The 17,918-nt window shown below is 35.8% G+C and overlaps 2 long non-coding RNA genes across 2 annotated transcripts in view; one reads left to right on the top strand and one right to left on the bottom strand.

The window, feature by feature from the left end:
• The window catches only part of LOC149616056 (uncharacterized), a 204,769-nt gene that overhangs the window by 108,949 nt on the left and 77,902 nt on the right, over window positions 1–17,918 (bottom strand). The gene's annotated exons all lie outside the window — the stretch shown is intronic.
• Window positions 6,178–7,015, top strand: LOC149616059 (uncharacterized). The gene is made up of 3 exons (XR_016375982.1): window positions 6,178–6,216; window positions 6,804–6,907; window positions 6,980–7,015. It is a non-coding gene; the product is annotated as an uncharacterized LOC149616059 (long non-coding RNA).

The raw sequence follows: 17,918 nt of genomic DNA on the forward strand, positions 1-17,918 counted from the left end.
GCCCAGGATCAATGTAAATAATTTCAATGCCCAAATTAAAGAGACATCTGATCTATGTGATATTAAAAGCACTTAACCGTAAGCGACTAAAACGTTTTGTAAAACTGAAAAATATTGACCAGCATCTTTCGCAAACGGAAAACGTTAAAGCATTAAAATAATTGTCAGACTTAAAAAAGGAAAACAAATTTCTATGTCGACGCACATAACCTTTAATTAGTAATAAATCGGTCCATCTTTCACGGCTAAAAACCTTTAGATCGGTGCTTTACTAAGGATACATTAAAAATATTCAAGCATGATGAAGGCTATTTTGATCATTTGAATTCATAATAATTTCCTTTTCAACACAATTAAGCGTTTAAAAAATACCTATAGACTGCCAATTATTTTTTAAAATCGGAAAAATAAAGTGGACTTCTACTATTATATTCACAACCCAACACTTTGTATGGAACAACTTGTTTCCCTCCGCGCTCTTCTCTCTCAAACCTTTCCTCATTGGCTACCACTTACTTCCGTTTGCTTGCCCCGCTTATTAAAAAGTTCTTTCGCGCCAAAATCATTCCTCTGGTTTAGTTCACAAATTCGCCGCTGCGTTTCGCATATACCCTTTTCTCTACAGTGCTAGGAGACAATGCTGATGCACGGCGATGTTATATCGTCCAGTACTTCTAGGGAGCTGTAATATGATCCACTTCTGCTAATAGTATATCTCTGGTATGTTTTGCAAATAATTGAAGAAAAAATCTATATTTTTGGAGGTGTGCGAGTCCTCATTATTAGGTTGGAAAAAAGGCCTCGCCGAGTCGAATTTTCAAAGGCTCGTCGAGCCCATAAAGTCCTTAAAATATGTGATAAGTTTTGACTCTTTTTAATGCGGACTTACAAATTAAGAACTTAATGAAGAAGGCGCTCGTGTTTATACTTTAAAAACAATGACAACCGAACGATCGCAGCCCATGTGCTAGATATTCCTTGGTTTGATAGCCGTAATGATTATATTTTGTTATTCAACGCTGTTTGCAATTACCATATTTAATAAAGAAAAATTGCAATAGAAACCGAGATAAAACAACGGTATAGATACAGGTTTATACCGAATGACGTTTTTCTCATGGGCATATATCGAGGGGTCCGACATTTACACGAAATCCCGTACGGTTCTTTTGAAATCACGAAATCTTTCACGAAAAATCACGAAATCTTTGAAGAATAGCGAAATTACGATATAAGGGAGGAAATTACGAAACCTTTGGCGAAATCAAAGAAAAAAATCACAAAATCTTAAGCGAAATTGCTTAATAAAAGAAGAAATCTTTAAATATATGGCGAAATCGTGAAATCATAGAAGAAATCATGAAATCTTTGCGATATCGCTAAGCCTTTAGTGAAATCACGAAATTTTTGACAAAATCACGAAATCCTGTCCGTTTTTCTGGGACTGTCGGACCTCTCGTCATTCTTACAACTATCGACAACATCTACAAGAAAGTTTTACCTCCGAGTGGCGTGGGGGTGTGTCTGTATGAGTATCTGTATGTGTGTCTGTTCGCAGTTGGCAAATCGGAGAAAACGTGTTCGAAATTTCCAGACCACGTTCGCAGAAATTCGGAAATCTGTACTTCATTACTTTTAGTTCCACTCATTAACTAGTCATTAAACCGTCGTGTGGCAATTGTTTTTTGTGCTAATTCTCTTTTTGTGCGGCTAGAGAAAAATCAGCTTTGGTATTGTCCAACGTTAACAGTCATGGTAATAATCTAATAATCTAAGCTTTGTCTATTAAGGTATTTCCACACTGAGCTTGTGGCTTGTTTACAGGTGGGTCCCTTTACATTGCATAGAGGGGTGGTGGCTAGCCCCTATGCCACAGCTAACCTACAGAGGCCTATACTAACTATTACCGTTAACCTCTGCAAGTTTTGATGGAAAGGAGAAACCGGGTTAGACCGCGGAGGAAAACTCCTTTTACCAAGCTGGGAGAGAACTTGCAAACTCTACGCAGAAGGATTTGTTCCCAGATTTTGATGGTATAATAAGAATAGACCCAACCAACAATTCTTTTGAATTTTTATAACGGCTCAGATCTCGTTCGCAGGGTTTGAGGCGAGAAAGGGATAACCTGATTCGCTTGATTTTTCCATGCGCAGAACCTGATTTACCTCAAGAGTCAGACTCTAATCCAATCAGAAAATAAGAGATTTATTTTCGTCGCTCAACGACAGATGGTACTACAGTCAATTTCGTTAGTCACGTGATCCTATCCCTTAGATGGAGACGAGACCAAGTCAACTTGTTTAATTGATGGTTGGGTCTATACCATTGAGGTAAAACGAGAGGATAGTGCTTAAACGAAAAACCAGTTGTAAATGTAGCTTTGAACATAGAGGGTACGCAGTTGAGGAGTAGAGGCTGGAGCCTTTACCAAAACATAAGTGAATATCTCGCCAAATTGTATACTCCTTATTTCCTGTTTTTTCCCATTGGCTGATTATACCTTCTTTATTGATTGAAAAACTTCGTCCACTCTACTGCATATTCTCTATGCTTTGAATAATGCATTAAAAATGATTAATTTTAACTTCTACAATTGCTTATCAATTAAGAGCAATATAAACATATCTAGCTAAAAACGTTTGTAGGCAGTCTTTCTTTCGACTCGGAGATGTAAATTTTGGTTTTCCCAACTTGTTTACTTTGCACGCATATGGAGTCTACATAAATGAGTTTCCAAGCATATTTTTATCTTGCTACGCAAATAAATAATTCAACAAATAATAATTATGAAACAAATCTATATTTTTATAGTCATGGGCAGAAAATATCTCTTGCTGTTAAACTGGTCGAATTGGTTTATAAACACTACAGTAGGGATATTCGTTTGTTAAATATAAATCTGACGGTGGAATTAAGTTGAAAAGCATAGTTTGAAGTAGTGATTTCAGTAATATTATCGGCAAGAAAGAAGTTTAAAAATATAATAAGTGTAAGAAGGGATTAAAAGGGAAAACGACAGAGAGTTCCAAACCAGCACAGACACCACCAACAGCCTACGCGACGTCGTACGAAGACACGCAAGTTCTTGTATTATAAGGTTATTTGAGGCTAGGTCAACTCAAATTATACCAGCAGTGAAAATTCAAGACTAGACACAAATGCGATCACATTCAGTGTATAGAAATAATATTGAACAGAAATTAAAAGCAATGGAACTATATAAAAAGATATTTCTAAGCCGTCGACTTCAGCCTAAGAAAATGTTACCACTAGACGGAAATTTCATAATTTATAAACAATCGAATCTAATATTGAATATACTTTTCAAAATACTTGAGTTCATGGGACTTGCATCTAACCGTGGGAAAATGAAACAAAAACCAATACGCTTCATTATAACGTGCACCTTAGTAAACTTGTACTTTCTACGTACAGTAACATGGGCCTTTGACAACCATTTCCGATACCCAGGTTTACTACAGATAATTTACGAAATCCAATGGGTTTTTCAATGTTTTATCGTGGCTTTCTTTGTGAACGAATTATTGGTAAGAGATAACATAATAGTTTCTTGTATTAAAGCCTTGTCTACCCTGGAAAGCGAGACATCAAATATTACATGGAACGAAACTAATAAACTTAAGACCTATGGCCTAAACTTAGGAATGACGTTTTTATTTATGACTTGTCTAACCAGTTTCGGACTTTCTTTCCCAATGACTTTTAAACATGATGTCAAATCACTTGGCGATTACATTGATTGGGCTCTATACAATTGGGACTACTTAAAAAATAATTTAATCCTGGCACGTGCGATTGTACTTGTGGATAATTTAGTTTGCGCCTGGTGTTTATCTTTGACTTACTTGTTTCAGGGAATAATTGCCTACACGGTGGAATGTGTTATCTTAAAGTTTAAAGTATTAGCACATCATATAAAGCATGCTAAAAAGCCCATTAGGCAACTCTGCATCGTTCACACGCAGTTAATTACATCAGTGGTTGAATTAGATGAACGTATAAGATTCCCTGTCTTTCTATGGTTCGTGAATTGGGTACTTAACTTTTGCTTAAACATTACCACACTTATAAAAGACACCAGCCAACTAGAAGAAATCGACTTTTATTTGTTCTGTGTAATCTGGGGTGTGGGACCGTTGGTTAGTTTTTTAATGCTGCTTATGACCTTGTCAGATATGAGTGATTCAAGATCTGTGTTATTGTTGTCGTGCCAGGGACGCGTCATGACGAGTACTGCAAACGAATCTTACCCGTCATTGTTAAGACAGACGCGTGAGATACTTCTTCGCAAAAGAATGAACACTACAATGATTTCATTCACTTTTTTGGGGTGTTACTGTATTGATAAAGGTTTTATCGAAGGATTGATTAGGGGTTGTTTATCTTATCTGACCTTTGTACTATCGGTAGTGAAGTCACCAATTGAGGAAATTAACGACCAAGGTATTTTATCTATTACCACCACCACTTAATTATCATTAAGTCAAACCAAAGTCTCATTTACTTTAATTATCAATACCATATATTATTCAAATATACACAATTTTAAAAGCACGTTACTAAAACAATACATTCAAATTATCATTGGGAAATAGCAGAAGAAAATATTCTTTTCTTCTGGAAATAGTAATCAACATAAAATTTACTATTTGTAATTGTATTTTACTCTGAAAATAAACTACTATTTATTAATAATAACTATAATCCTTTTATAATATTGTTGTAAACAAGCAAAATGTATTATTAGTAAAATAAACAAATGATTTCGAAACACGTAGCAGACTTTACTTTTAGTCCAAATAGGGCGAGTTTTAAAATCCAGAGGCGTCAAGTCGAAGGATCCATTGCTAAAAGCTAAAGGGGCGTTCCGTCGTAGGGTTTACTATTAAAACTAAAGGGGCGTTCCGTCGTAGGATTTACTATTAAAAACTAAAGGGGCGTTCCGTCGTAGGATTTACTTTTCAAAACTAAAGGGGGTTTCCGTCGTATTATATACTATTAAAAACTAAAGGGGCGTTCCGTCGTAGGATTTACTATTAAAAACTAAAGGGGCGTTCCATCGTAGGATTTACTTTTAAAAACTAAAGGGGCGTTCCATCGTAGGATTTACTATTCAAAATGAAAAGGACGTTCCGTCGTAGGATTTACTATTAAAAACTAAAGGGGCGTTCCGTCGTAGGATTTACTGTTCAAAGCTAAAGGGGTTTCCGTCGTATTATATTCTATTAAAAACTAAAGGGGGCGTTCCGTCGTACTATTGCTGAAAATTAAAAGGGGCGTTCCATCGTAGGATTTGCAATTATAAACAAAAGAGGCGTTGTATCGTGTCAGGATCGTTAATCGTTGTACCATAATATTAAATTGAAAAATTTCTAAGTCTAACCCCTTTAAGACCTCTGCTTAAAACTGCTCACTAAAAATAGATACTCTTTGGATTAATGACACTGTTTTTGTCTATTTACTCAAAGCCGTATATCGAACTTCCTACAATAAATTCGCAAGAGTGCATAACTTGGTTTTCCAAACCGTTAAGTACAAGCACTGTTATTACTATCTTACTTTGCTCTTAAATTAAGTCACGTCACGCAAAAGATAAATATCCATTAACAGTATATTTCTGGTATGTTTTGCAAATAATTGAAGAAAAAATCTATATTTTTTAGATATGTGCGAGTCCTCATTATTAGGCCTGGAAAAAAGGCCTCGCCGAGTCGAACTTTCAAAGGTTTGTCGAGCCCATCGTGTCCTTAAATTATGTGATAAGTTTGGACTCTTTTTAATGCGGATTTACAAATTAAAAACCGAAGAATGTGCTCATGTTTATACTTTAAAAGCAAAGACAACCGGACGATCACGACCCATGTACTAGATACACCTTGGTTTGATAGCATAATGTTTATATTTTATTATTGAACGCTTTGTTCAACTAACATATTTAATAAAGAAATAATTAAATATAAACAGAGGTAAGGCAAAGGTAGATACAGGTTTATACGGAATGACGTTTCTCTCATGAATTTAAAATGTTTCTTCTACAAGATCGTTTTTCCTCTTTGAGTGACGATGACGTCTCGGAGAGGTATTACACTGGACGTATCTGTGGGTGTGTTCCTGCGTGCAAATCGGAGCAAACGGGTTCGCAGTTCACAGAAATTTGAAAAACTGTACTCCATTACGATTAGCGCCACTCGATAAGTAAACATTAATCCTTCATCGGGTAGCTATAGCCATTCTTTTTGTGCACATTTTCTTTTAGTGCGGCAAGAGATAAATCAGCTTTAGTATTGTCTAACGTTAAAAGTCATGCTGGCAAAATTCAGACAGAAATTCTGAAAAATGTACTTCATTACTTTTAGTTCCATTCATTCACTAGTCATTAAACCTTAGTCGGGTAGCTATGTCTATTATTTTTGTGCACATTCTCTTTTAGTGCCACTAGAGAAAAATCAGCTTTGGTATTGTCTAACTTTAGCTTTACTGTTGGAAAAATAAGAATATCATTCAGGTAAAACGAAAGGATAGTGCTTATACATAAGCCCAGTTGAGAATGTAGCTTTGAACATAGAGGGTAAGCGGTTGAGGAGTAATGCATAAGAGAATACCTCGCCAAAATTTATACTCCCCATTGGCTGATTACCTTCTTTACAAGACATACCCTTACTGATAGAAAAATATCGTCCACTCAACTGTTTATTCCATATGCTTTGAATAATGCTTTAAAAATTCATTAATTTTAACTTCTTCAAATGCTTATCAATAAAGAGCAATAATTTCATATCTAGATAAAGACGTTTGTAAACAAGTTTCGACTCGGAGAGGAAACATTTTGATTTTCCCTACTTGTTTACTTTGCACGCAACTGCAGTCTGAATCAATTAATTCGCAAGTATGTTTTTATCTTTCCTTGCAATTAAATAATTCAACAAACCATATTTTTGAAATAAAGCTATTGTTTTAGTCAAGGGCATAAAATTTCTCTTATGGTCAGTTGTCGGCCACGTTCATAAACTGAAAACATTTTCTAAAGCAGGAATGTTCGTTTCTAAATTCTAAATCAATTATGTTTGATAAACGTTCTTGGTAAGTCTGACGGTGGAATTAAACTGAAAAGCTTAGTTTGTCGTAGTGGTTTCAGTAATATTAACGGCAGGAAAGATGTTTTAAAATATACTAAGTGTAAGAAGAGCTGAAAAGCGAAAACGAAATGGAGTTCTGCCTCCTCAGAGACAACACTACCAGTCTACTTGACGTCTACCGAAGAAACACTAGTTATTCCATTAAAGGTTATTTGAAGTTCAAACTATAAAAGACAGTGAAAATGCGATCATATTCAGTGTATAGAAATAATTTTGAACGGAAATTACAACCCAAAAAACTTTTCGTAAGTCGTCGACGTCACCCTAAAAATAAGTTAAAACTAGACGAAAATAATATAATTTACAGACAATCGAATCTAACATTCAATATACTTCTAAAATTACTTGAGTTCTCGGGACTTGCATCTAACCGTGGGAAAATGAAAAGAAAACCATTATGCTTCATCATATCGTTCACCCTAGTTAACTTGTACTTAATACGTGTAGTAGCATGGGCCTTTGACAACCATTTTCGAAATCCAGGTTTAATGCAACTAATTTACGAAATCCAATGGGTTTATCATTGTTTTATCGTAGCGTTCTTTGTAAACGAATTATTTGTGAGAGACAACATAATTGTTTATTGTATAAAAACCTTATCCATCCTGGAAAGAGAGACATCATATATTCTATCGAACGAAACCTTTAAACTTAAGACCTACGGTCTAAACTTAGGAATGACGGCTTTATTTATGATTTGTTTAATCAGTTTCGGACTTGCTCTCCCAATAATGCTTAAACATGATGATAAATCACTTCGCGATTTCATCGAGTGGACTTTTCACAACTGGGATTACTTAAAAAATCATTTATTCCTGGCTCGAGCGATTGTACTTGTGGAGAATTTAGTTTGCGCCTGGCTTTTCTCTTTGACTTACTTGTTTCAGGGAATAATTGCCTACACGGTGGAATGTGTTATCTTTAAGTTTAAAATATTAGCACATCACATAAAGCACGTTAAAAAGCCCATTAGGCAGCTCTGCATCGTTCACACCCAGCTAATTGCATTAGTGATTGAATTGGATAAACGTCTAAGATTCCCTGTCTTACTATGGTTCGTGGATTGGGTACTTAATTTTTGCTTGAATGTTACCGCAGTAATAAAAGACACCAATCAACAAGAACAAACCGAGTTTTATTTATTCTTTGTAATGTTGGCTTTGGGACCCTTGGTCGGTACATTAATGATGCTCATGACGTTGTCAGATATGAGTGATTCGAGATCCCTGTTATTGTTGTCGTGCCAGGGACGCGTTTTGACGAGTACTGCAAACGAATCTTACCCCTCATTGTTAAGACAGACGCGTGAGATACTTCTTCGCAAAAAAATGGACACTACATTGATTTCTTTCACTTTTTTGGGGTGTTTCTGTATTGATAAAGGTTTTATCGATGAATTAATTAGGGGCTGTATATCCTATCTGACCTTTGTACTATCGGTAGTGAAATCACCAATTGAGGAAATTAATGCCACCACCACTTAATTAGCATTAGGTCAAACTAAAGTTTAATTTATATTAATTAATTTAATTATTATCAATTCCAAATATACACAATTTCAAAAGCACGTTACTAAAATTATACATTCAAATAAACGCTGAGATATAACAAACAACTTGAAAGTTACTACTTGTAATTGTATTAAACCTTAAAAATAAACAATTATTAATTAATAATGACTAAATACGTTTTTGAATATTATTGTAGACAAGCAAAATATGATATTTATCAACTTAACAATTAATTTTAAAACAAGCAACAGAATCTACTTTTAGTAAACATGGGGCTAGTTTTAAAATTAAGAGGCGTCACGTCGAAGCCTCTTTTGCTTAAAACTAAAGGGGCGTTCCGTTGTAGGATCTATTACTAAAAACTAAAGAGGCGTTTCGTCTCGATAATTTTAGCTATGCTCTAATAATGTATATTTCAGTTAATCTTCATTCCTTCATTGAAAAAACATTACAGTGACGTCAGAAGTCTGTACTAAATCTTGATAATTCAGTCCTGGTTTTAATCCATACTTTAGTCCACAAATAAACTGATATTTCTCTACTAAAATAAATTACGTTTTGTATAAATGCTATACTAATTTAATTTTTGACTTATTACAATGCTTTGTTGATAATTTCATAACTGAAGTTCTTACTGTAGAACGCGCATGTGTTTTTAAATTAAAAACCAAAACCGTGGCAAAACGGACAAACGATCGCAATCCATGTACTAGATAGTAGATACTCCTTGGTTTTATTACCAATTATGTATTAATGTTATTATTCAACACTGTTACCAATTACTATAAATAAAACACCGAGTTATACTGACGTTATTCTCTGGGACCAAGGTATAATGTTTCTTCTAACTGTCCACAACGTTTACCTACATAATTGCCTGGCACTAGTGTTCTCAAAAAGCACCTTTCTTACTTTACACGCAAATACAGTCTGAATAATTTTCTTTCGAGTATATTTTCTGCTTGATACGCAAATAAATAATTCAACAACCAATATTTTTGAGAGAAATCTATATTTTTAGTCATACGCAATGACTTTCTCTTATTGTCAAAGTGAAGTCGCGAGTAATCTGGCAGGTTTATATATACTCGAATTGTTTGTTAACTATAAATTCAAAACCTCCTATGGTTGATAAATGTTCGTGGTGGAGTTTAGCTAAAAAGCATAGTTTATCGTCTAAATTTGATAAAGTGTAAAAAGAGCTTAAAAGGCGAGGACTTCAGTCAGTTCTAAAAGCCTACGCGACGTCGTACCGAACACATGCAAGTTCTTGCATTAATGCTAATTTGAAATTATGCCGTCAGTGATCATTCAAAGCTATAGAGGCAAATGCGATCACATCAAGTGTATTTTAATGTATATAATAATAATATTGCATAATTGGGAATAAAATAAACGCAATGCAATTATACAAAAAGATACTCGCAAGCCGTCGACGTCACTCTAAGAAAACGTTGCCACTTGACGGAAGTACAATAATCTACAAACAATCGAATCTAATATTAAATATACTTTCAAAATTACTTGAGTTCATGGGACTTGCATCTAACCGTGAGACAATGAAACAAAAACCAATACGTTACATTGCAACGTGCACCTTAGTAAACTTGTACTTTCTACGTATATTAACATGGGCTTTTGACAACCATTTCCGAAATCCAAGTTTAATCCAAATATTCTATGAAATCCAATGGGTTTTTCGTTCCTTTATCATTGTTTTCTTAGTGCATGAATTATTCTTGAGAGACAATATAATAGTTTCTTGTATAAAAACTTTATCTACCCTGGAAAGCGAGACATCAAACATTATATCGAACGAAACCTTTAAACTTAAGACCTACGGTCTAAACTTAGGAATGACGTTTTTATTTATGGTTTGTCTAACGAGCTTCGGACTTTCCTTCCTAATAACGTTTCAATATGATAAGAAATCAATGTGCGATTACATCGATTGGGCTTTGTACAATTGGGACTTGTTAAAAAATAATTTATCCCTTGCACGTGCGCTTTTACTTGTGGAGAATATAGTTTCCACCTGGTTTTACTGTTTGACTTATTTGTTTCAGGGAATAGTAGCCTACACAGTAGAATGTGTTATCCTTAAGTTGAAAGCATTAGCAGATCACGTAAAGCATGTTAAAAAGCCCTTTAGACAACTATGCATCGTTCACACTCAGCTAATTACATCAGTGGTTGAATTAGATAAACGCATAAGATTCCCTGTCTTACTATGGTTCGTGGATTGGGTACTAAATTTTTGCTTGAACTTTACCGTGCTTTTAAAAGACAGTGATCAGCAAAAACTAATCGAGGTTTACTTGTTCTATCTAATCTGGGTTGTGGGACCGTTGGTTAGTTTTTTAATGCTGCTCATGACGTTGTCAGACATGAGTGACTCGAGATCTTTGTTATTGTTGTCTTGCCAGGGACGCGTCATGACGAGCACGACAAACGAATCTTTCCCGTCATTGTTAAGACAGACACGTGAGATACTTCTTCGCAAAAAAATGAACACTACATTGATTTCTTTCACTTTCTTGGGGTGTTTTTGTATTGATAAAGGTTTTATCGAAGGTTTGATTAGGGGTTGTATATCTTACCTGACCTTTGTACTATCGGTAGTGAAGTCACCAATTGAGGAAATTAGTGACCAAGGTATTTTATCTAATGCCACCACCGCTTAGTTATCATTAGGTCAAACTAAAGTTTAATTTACATTAATTAATTGAAATGTTATCAATTCCAAATATACACAATTTCAAAAGCAAGTTACTAAAATACTATATTCAAATAAACCTTGGGAAATTATAACAAACTTCAAAGTTGCTATTTTAATTGTATTAAACTCAGAAATAAACAATTATTAATTAGAAATTACTAAAAAATCTTTAATGTATATGTTTGTAACTAACGAAGTGTAAAATTAGTTCAATAAACATTGATTTGAAAACAAGCAGCAGACTACTTTTAGTAAACAGGGAACGAGATTTAAAATTTAGAGGCGTCTTGTCGAAGGATCTATTGCTAAAAACAAAAGGGGGCGTTCCGTCGTCGTAAAATCGATTTCTAAATTCTGAAGGGGCGTACCGTCGTAGGATCTATTGCTTAAAACTGAAGGGGCTATGTAGCCTCTATTGTTAAAGCCTAAGGGGCGTTCCTTTTCAGGATCTATTGCTAAAAAAATAACGGGGCGTTCCGTCTTAGGATCTTTTCGTAAGAAATAAAGCGGCATTCTGTAGTAGGATTATGAATGGTTGTCCCCTAAAAATAAATTGAAATAACTACTACTTCTAATTGCAATAATTTAAGAAATTAAATTCCTTGAAGCAAATACGATTTTGCATAGACACTAAATATTATTTGCTGCAAATTGAGACAAATTGGAAACCATTTAAGGAGAATCAAGTTAGATCATGCTAATCAGTTATGTAAGTGTCAATCGTAAAACATTTTTAAACGTAATTCTAAGTATCATATTGTTATGAGTTTTAAATATTAAAGAGTTAAGGTTACATCTATAAATATAAACATTTATTTTAAAGAACCAGAGAAAATCTAAACCAATTGTGAAAGTGGTGTATCTTTTGATTTTAACTAACACTTATATTGAACTGTCGCAGTCGCAGAATTTCTTTCAAGTATAATCAGAAAATATTATGTATTTCTCTAAGTTATCGAAACTCCAAAAACATAATTCGTTATATAATAGAACGATCGAAGTGCCATAATTGAATGCTGTGGTCTTATAACTATGTCATTATGATAAAAGCACGGGAAAAATCAATGACGTTTTCTTAAAGCAATAATTTCAGATGGAGAAGTTATAATATTAACACCATCTTAAGTGGTTAAATTCTTATATCATGGGGTTTTATCTCGAAAATTTTTATTTTGTTTTATCAATGTATATTTCAGCTTTTCCTCATTCCTTCATTAATTAAACATTACAGTGACGTTACCAAGCTGTTATAATTGCTTGAAAATTCAGTACTAATTATAGATCATCTACAATTAACTTATATGTCTATTCAGAATTAAATCACTTTTTATTTTTAATTTTTGACTCTTTTTAACGCAGAATTACTAATTAGAAACTTACAGAAGAAGGCGCATGTGATTTTATTTTAAAAACCAAGACTAACGGACGATTTCGACACCGTGTACTAGATACTCCTTGGTTTGATAACAATAGTGATTTTATATTGCTATTCAACGATGTTTCCTATTAACATACTTAATAAAGGAACAAAAATACAATAGAAACCGAGTTATAGCAACAGTATATAAAGGGTTTATACCGAATGGCGTTTTTTCTCTTGGGAATATATTGTATGTTTCTTGTCAATGTCAAGTACTTGTACCAAGATAATTGGCACAAGTGTTCGGCTCTAAAAGCAATTTTTTCTTTTGCACGCAAATACAGTGTGAATAAATTTCATTTCCAAGTATATATTCTGCTTATTACGCGTTTAAATAATTCAATAATCAGTATTGTTGATAGAAATCTATATTTTTTGTTATGGGCAAAAAATTTCTCTTATTGTTAAAGTAGTCGAGCAGGTTCATAGACTCAAAAGACGTTTGATTGTTAAATCTCAACTCAAAACCTGTTCAGTTTGATAAAAGTTCTTTGTAAGTAATTAAACTGAAAAGCATAGTTTGTCGTCGTGATTTGAGAAGTACAAACGGAAAAAAATTAAGTTTTAAAATATTCTATGTGTAAGAACAGCTTAAAAGCGAAACCGTCAAAGACAATACAACCATTCTTCGCAACGTCGCACCGAAGACACGCAAGTTCCTGCTTTAAAGGTTTTTTGAAGCTAGGTCAACTCAAATTATATCGACAGTGAAATTCAAACGTGATCAAATCTTGTGTATTTAATAATATTGGACGAAGTGGATCACACAATTATTACTTGGCATAGAATTTAAACCCAATGCAACTATACAAAAAGGTAATCGCAAACCTTCGACGACACCCTAAGAAAATCTTACCACTAGACGGAAATTTCATAATTTATAAACAATCAAATCTAATATTGAATATACTTTTCAAAATACTTGAGTTCATGGGACTTGCATATAACCGTGAGACAATGAAACAAAAACCAATACGCTACATTATAACGTGCACCATAGTAAATTTGTACTTTCTACACGCAGTATCATGGGCCTTTGACAATCATTTACGAAATCCAGGATCGATACAACTAATTTACGAAATCCTGTATCTTTATCGTATTTTTATCATAGCGTACTTTGTGAATGAATTATTGGTAAGGGATAACATTATAGTTTCTTGCATTAAAACCTTATCTACCCTGGAATGCGAGACATCGAACGAAACCTTTAAACTTAAGACCTACCGTCTAAACTTAGGAATAATTTTTTTATTTATGACTTTTCTAACCAGTTTTGCACTTTCATTCCCAACGATAATTAATTTTGACGATAAATCACTGAACCATTACATCGATTGGACTTTCTACAATTCGGGATTCTTAAAAAATAATTTTTTCTTTGCACGTTTGGTTGGAATTGTTGATAATTTAACATACAGCATAGTTATGACTCTGACTTACTTGTTTCAGGGAATAGTAGCTTACACTGTAGAATGTATCAGGTTTAAGATACAATCATTTGCACATCGTGTAAAGCATGTTAAAAAGCCCTTTAGACAACTCTGCATAGAACATACGCAGATAATGACAACCGTGGTTGAGTTGGACCAACGCCTAAGATGCCCTGTTTTACTATGGTTCGTGGAATGGGTGCTTAACTTTTGCTTGAACGTTACTTTGCAATTAAAAGACACAGATCAACAAAAACGAATCGATGTCCATTTGTTCTTCGTAATCTGGGTTGTGGGACCCTTGGTTAGTACTTTAATGCTACTTATGACGTTGTCAGACATGAGTGATTCAAGATCGCTGTTATTGTTGTCGTGCCAGGGACGCGTTATGACATTCACTACAAACGAATCTTACCCCTCATTGTTGAGACAGACGCGCGAGATACTTCTTCGAAAAAAAGTGAACACTACAATGATTTCTTTCACGTTTTTGGGGTGCTTTTGTATTAATAAAAGTTTTATCGAAGGTTTGATTAGGGGTTGTTTCTCCTATCTAACCTTTGTACTATCGGTAGTGAAGTCACCAATTGAGAAAATTAATGATCAATGAATTTTATCTAATTCCACCACAACTTAATTACCACAAGGTCAAACTAAAGTTTAATTTGCATTAATTAATTAAAATGTTATCAATTACACGTAAATTCAAAATATACACAATTTCAAAAGCACGTTACTAATATAATACATTTAACTGAACATTGGGCGCTAATGATCAACATGAAAGTTACTAATTATAATTGTATTAAACTCTGAAATAAAATAACAATTTTCTAATATTAAGTACGTACTCATTATATTATTGCAACAAGCAAAATGTAATATTATCTTTATATAACAATTGATTTAAAAGAACCACACCGGTGGTTTGGTGAGTCTCACTGAACCAAACATTCAAGACCCCTCCCCCTTTTCAATTTACCATTCATTTATAAACGAGTTATTTAAACAATTTCTACTACTCTCCTTTGATCGTCCCTTGTATCATCCAATATTTGCAAGGAGACACACAAAACGTCAGTTAGTTTTCAACTTAAAGCACTAAATTTTCATGGAGAAGAAAGCATTTTTCCATCTGTAACGACGGCCTCCACATTCCTCCGAAGTCGTCTGCTACATCTAAATTCTTAATTACAATTTTGCTCACAAGTGGCGCCTTAAGCGCCACTAGCTCCTTTCTGTTAAAAAATATAATTGGCGGGGATAAAAACCCCCGCCGCCGCCTGCTAAAGGGCAGTTAGTTTGTATTCACGGACAAGTTCAGACGTGTCTAATAAATAGTAAAAATTATTATTCTACTACTGCGCTTTATTTACAAGAATGGACTATCTGGTAAATACTTAGTCTTGATCAATAAGATCTTTAAGCGGGTAACCTGGGAACTTCTAGTTTTCTAGTTTTTATTTAATTATCTTTGTGGAATCGTGAAGTTAGGCCCCTTTTCTACTTTTAAAACTTTACGGTTACATAAAGTGGCGAGCTTGCCAGGACCCGTTAGGACTTGTTAGACTAACATGACCAATTGTATTTAACGCGTACTTGTGAACAATTACTTGTGCTTGGAACTGATTACTGTCGCGTCATGAATCCGCCCGATCCGCATGCTTTGATCGCCGCGATTAACGCGCAGCTACCGGGAGTCTACACTCCCCCGACTGGGAACACTCCCCCTCCAAGCCTTGGAAATAGTCCTGTGCATGGTCAAGGACAAGCGGCTGGAGGACTCCCACCTCCGCCGCAGCCACCGCAAGGAGCGGCATCAAACGTTTTGTATCAAACCATTCACACACTTGCAGCTACGTTAGCGAACATAGGTACTAGACCAGCCGCTAAAAATAGGCCAATACCACCCCCTCATTTAATATTTAGTGGTGTGGACGGTGAAAGCGCGCCGGAATTCCTTCGGACTTTGTCGGAATTCGCGGATTATCACGGCATGTCGGGAAATGACATTATCGCGCTTCTACCCCAAATATTAAGGAGCCGTGCATTAATTTGGTTTAGGGACTTGAATAGGCCTAATCAACCGCTAACGTGGCGTACAGTAAAAGGCGCGTTCAGAGACTACTTCTTCTCTGTAAGAGCGGAGGAATCCCTCCGCCTAGAAATAGCGCAGTTTGCACAACCCGCAGGTGTGTCTTTTGACGCGTATGTCGCGAGTATTACCGCGATGAATCAGAACTTACGCGTTCCGTACACTGACTCAGAACTCGTTGGTATTTGCAAAAGAAATATCCTCCCCGAAATACGCATTCATGTATTTAACGACAACATTAGGACAATGCGCAGCTTCATAGAAAAGGGCCGCGTAACAGAAGAAATTTTACGGGCGACCCCTTCTAGCGCATTGTATCCTAGAGACAGTGCAAAGTCTACCCCGCGTAAATCCAGTGGGAGAAGAAATTCTCCCACAGCCGCGGTTTTAACAAAACCGCAGGGGGGAGGTGCGACATCAAAGGTTGCGACGCCAAACGCAAGACTTTCCAATAAACCGACACCGGCTCAGACAGAGCAAAACGACTTAAGTCACATAGAATGCTATAAGTGCGGATGCTTAGGGCATTATGCTACCGCCTGTCCGAGCAAACAAGAGGTCGCGCAAAAACAAGTTTCGGAAAACGCGAAAGCGGGAAGAAGAAAAGGGGATCGTCTTTCCGCCGCGCGCCGAAAGTAAAGCCCCTTATTGAATGCGGCTCTATGGATGTGCGTCGCTGTGAGGTTGATCCTCCCGTGGCTATAGACGCCGTATATTCGCATGGGACTTTCGCGACCAGACTAGATTCAGGCGCTGATGCTTGCTTTATCAGCCTATATCAGTGGCGTAGTCTAGTCAAAACCTTGAAACCAGACTTAGTGCTTCCGGAAGAAGAAGAGACTCAGTGTATAGTGTTAGGCGATGGACGTTACACCTTTACAAAGGGACGCGCGCGAATAGACTTCCGCTTAGGACAGTTAAAACTAAAGCAAGAGTTTCACGTCGTTCCGTCATTGCCAAACGATTTTATTTTGGGGAAAAACTTCCTCTATAAACATCGTGCCATTTTGGACTTCGGTACAAAAACTTGTCAGATTGACGGAACAACGTTTCCCTTCGTGTTAAATCTCCCGGGGTTAAAGACTCCAACACCTCAGATTATCGAGGATGTAGAACAAGCAGTCGCGTCGCCTACACTGAGTCCTAAACAGAAGGAAGACTTAAAAACTCTGTTATTACGATTTCCTAAACTATTTTCGGAAAAAGCGGGACGCACGAACTTAGTTTATCACGAGATACATACTACCACCGATGTTCCCGTTAGTCAACGCGCGTATCGTGTTAGCGACGAGAAAAAACGGATAATTGAAGATCATCTTCACGAAATGATCCGCGACGGTATCGTGAAGCCGTCCGTTAGTCCTTACGCGTCGCCGGTGGTACTTGTCCACCAGAAGTGCGGAAAGATACGTTTCTGCGTCGACTATCGCGCTTTGAATAAAGTAACCGTGAAGGACCCTTACCCGCTTCCGAGAATAGAGGAACTATTAGGAAAAATGGGCGCCCCAAAGTTCATTACAGCACTGGACTTAAAGAGCGGCTATTGGCAGATAGATCTCCATCCGCAAGCGAAAGCGAAGACT

Source organism: Phalangium opilio, unplaced genomic scaffold (assembly GCF_054372755.1).
Source record: "Phalangium opilio isolate 3A_F unplaced genomic scaffold, DU_Popi_V2 ptg000217l_1, whole genome shotgun sequence".
Classification (NCBI taxonomy): domain Eukaryota; kingdom Metazoa; phylum Arthropoda; class Arachnida; order Opiliones; family Phalangiidae; genus Phalangium; species Phalangium opilio.